The sequence below is a fragment of the Notothenia coriiceps genome, unplaced genomic scaffold (genome assembly GCF_000735185.1).
Source record: "Notothenia coriiceps isolate Sejong01 unplaced genomic scaffold, NC01 NC01_scaffold00020477, whole genome shotgun sequence".
Classification (NCBI taxonomy): Eukaryota; Metazoa; Chordata; class Actinopteri; order Perciformes; family Nototheniidae; genus Notothenia; species Notothenia coriiceps.
Genome location: NW_011353178.1, coordinates 103,349 through 107,460, shown reverse-complemented (window position 1 = coordinate 107,460; position 4,112 = coordinate 103,349).

Here is a 4,112-nt window from a genome sequence, read left to right as displayed (position 1 = left end):
CCCTGAGAGAAGCCCTTCTACAGACAGGAACCTTGCCTAACATCTTGAACCTTCATTCGGCCAGCGGTCTTCGTTGTTTGCTGTGTCACTATACTCCGGTAGCTGCCACTAAGAGTCTTACCTCGCATGTTATGCACTGAAAGAATTTGGTGGCATTACTGATGGGCGCCGCTTCTTTACCTCACAGGGCTTCAGGGTTTCGACCTGCCATCAGAGTCAGCCACGCTACTCGTGGTCAAGGCCAGAAGGGAGGAACAGTCTAGGGAGGGAACACAGACCATACGGGAGGACAGATCAGATTTAATGAGGCACGATAATGAAGAAGAAGAAGGAGAAGAAAAAGAAAGGAGCGAAAAGAAGAGATTTTATTTAAAGTGAATGGAAGGAAGAAGATTGAGAGAGGAGATAGCGCTGCAGGGCGGAGGGAGGAGTTGAGAGGGGGTTGAGAGGGGTGAGGCAGCACTGACCTTGCTACTTTTAGGCCTAACTTACCATGTTGTTGAACTTTAGTCGGCTCACAGTCATCTGGCGCACTGGGCCTCCCGGAGCACAGACACGACAGGAATTTACAACACGTTACACACACTTTAGAAGAAGGAGAGAGACGAGAAGAGAGAGAGACAAGAGAAAGAGAGAGAGAGAGAGAGAGGACAGAGAGGAGAGAGAGTGAGATGAGAGGGTGTGGGGGATGAGAAAAGGAAGGCGAGGCTGATTGCACTTTTGGAGCGAGAGTAACAATGCGGAGGGCTCTCCTTTTGTACGCACTGGTATTCTTACATGCCTAAAGATTGTGCACTCATAACATTTGTGGTTACACAGGCTCAGTGGGGGGGGGGCTCTGTGAAAAATATGCCCTAGCACCCCCACTCTTTTCTCTTAATATCCCTGGTAAACTTCCCCCCTCCTTAACGGGCACGCACACGCACACACACACACACACACACACACACACACAACCACACACACACACACACCCCACACACACACACACACACACAGAGCCTATGGGGCTGCATTAAACAAGGCCTCATTTTCGAAACACACACTCACCACAAACACACATTTATGAACACACACACCGACACGTCACAGTTCTTAAGGATCGGGTGGAAAGGTGACATATGGGAGACCAAAGTTTTCCTTCATCATCACCATCCTCCTCACTTCCTAGTTCAGTGTGCCCGCCCGCCCTTCAGTCCCACTGTGGCACCAACACCTTCTTAATCTCTCCATCTCATCCTTAACTCCTGACTTCTCTTCTCTCTCTTTTTTATCATGATAAAGTGGCAAAGGTATTCGGCCTCCAGAGTGGTGCATTGTGGGAAATAAAGGTGGACCCCGGGGTGCAGAGGTGGGAATTCCAGCAGGCAGCAGAAAACCGTGGGGGGTGTAACTAGAGAGCAAAGTGTTTTACTCCACAGATTTTTAGTTTTATTGGTTCAGTGTGCAGTGGGCCAGACACACACACACACACACACACACACACACACACACACACACACACACACACACACACACACACACACACACACACACACACACACACACACACACACACACTTCAGAACAATTTACTGTGACAAACCAATGAAACGTTGTGGATTTGCCAAAAAATGTATTTCTGTGTTTATCCACGCCTGGCAGCACTGACCTTTCCGTGTGGTGTTCCTTCTCACATGTGTTTTCATAAATGTAGAAAATTGTTTTTTGATGCATTATGTACTACGATATGTGGTCTGTAGGTACAGCGGGTGCTAATGTGACTTTCTGTTTGGCCTGGTCTGTGTTCAAGTCAATATGAAAAAGAGATGATGCTTTTTTTTTTTTTTTTTTCTCTGTGGGACTAATAAAGGTATTCTGATTTTACATTTACAGTTTTTCATCCCTGCAAAATGCACGATGTTAGAAAGATGCTGCATATCAAACTGTGTTCATCTTTGGACATTTGGAATTTTGAAGGAGATAAGATTAAACTAAATGATTATATATATGCACGATTATAACTGTAAGAAAGAGCATTAGGGCCACATGTGACGAATGTTTTTATCTGACCAAAAGTCAGAATTCGAGAAAAATACGTCAAAAAAAAAAAATTCTATAAAAAAAAGTCAGAATTCAGAGAAAAAAATATTAATTTTCTTTTCTTAAAATCTGAATTCTGCCTTTTCCTCAGAGTTCACTTTTGGTGAGATGTCATCCTCTTCCGTAGAACTTATAAGACTCATAGTCTCATAACTGGGCCTATGACCGTGATAACCACCAACGATTACTTTATCTGAACAGGTCAAATACTAAATATTGTCACATGTCTAAACACGAGCCAAATAGCCTATAAATAATATAAGCAGAGAGGTAGACGTTTAAAATCATAATCATTTTGACTTTCACATTGTAAATAAACAGTAAAGAAGTCAGGATTCTGTTTACTGTGAGTTTAGGACGTTGCCTCACACATACAGCACTGGCTAAACGAGTAAAAGATGTGTGTTCATGAGTGTGCATTGATTAGTGCTTTACTGCTTGAAGTCATTTCCTGATATTAATTGGTGGGGTGAGGTCTTATCTCGATCTGATCTGGGGTCTGCAGGCAGAGAGAAGCAGAGACTGCTGAGAGACAGAGGAGTCGCTGGACTGGGCACGATCGCTATCTGTAATCTGTGATCAATCTTGGCCGAAGTGGCTGGTATGAAAGGGAAGTGGGGTCGACACCCTGTGCCCCCCCCCTCTCGCACCCAACCCTCCGCCTTCCTTGACTCAACGCCCGCTTCCTCCTCCTCCAGTTGGTCAGCCTCTGAGGGAGAACATGCTGCAGAGCAGCCGACAATTTTTCAGGCTGACTGCTTTTACTTTCGTCCTGACCAGGGTGTCTCATGGAAAAACAAGAACTGACAAACAACAAAGGACAGCAAATTAATGACCGTGCCTCCCCCCCTCCGTCCATCTAAACCCCAACCCCCGGACGATTGACTCCCGGCTTGGCACGGTCCTACCCTTCCTCCTCCCTCACTATCCTGCCGATTTTTGATCCCTCCAATATCACGCATGCAAAGACACACTATACTCTGGACATTGACACACTGAACCACACACACCGCACACACCACCACTACCACCATCACCTCTCTTCCTTAACTCCCTGCCTGACCCGTGGCATCTGGTTTAGATTGTCACAGGAAGAGAGAGACAGAGAGGGATAAAAGAGTGAGTGTGAACGTGAGAGGGAGAGGAATAGAAAGGCGTCTCTGTCTGTGTCTGGACTTTCATTATCATGTGTTAATATTAATGCAATTTGAAAAAGGAAACAGGACATGGAGACACACTGGGTCTTGAAGAGGGGCTGAGTGGAAACAGCATGCTCCGGGTGAGACGGCCCTGCAAACCGCAGTCTTCGTGCAACAACGGTGCTCATTCATATCAGACTTTACCGCATCTTTGCAAGCTGGTCAATAACCGACATGGGAGTTAGTGTTAACAGTTGGCATTCTTACAAGTAATGGGTAGCTTAGCGTAGGCCACATCCTGTAATGGTTGCATGCAGCTCCTTACACAAGGTGTCCTAATCCGCGCCCGCGCCCGGCAGTAGCTCAATCACGAACAGACCTGGCTTGGAAGGCAGATGTCGCTCTGACAACCTCTTCTTAAAATGCACGTGTGTATTGTGGGGCCTTGTGTGTGTATAAGTCTGCATGATGAATGTGTGGTATTTGTACTCAGTGTTTATGTCTACTGAGGTGAATATTGTGTGAATTATTAAAGTGTGTCTTCTTTTTGACTTCTTCTTGGTGCATTCCCAACTTAGTGTTTCCTAGTACACTTTCAATATATTATACAGACGGTCAAAGCTGTAAAAAAGACTACCCCCCAAACTAGGGCTAGAAATATAAAATCTGGGTCCTACTCTAATAGAAATTGACACACACTTCATAATCAACAGCTTATTCTTAATTATATGCTTAAAGGTGTGGTTTGTGTGTTGTTATGAGGAAAACATAATGCCTACATTAATCAGTCATGTTAGTATTGTAGTGTCTCTACTGGGGGACATGTCCATGCTTAAGTTTCAAAAGGCTCTTTATTTGTCTCATAATCTTGCCTGTGCTGCAGCACGGCTC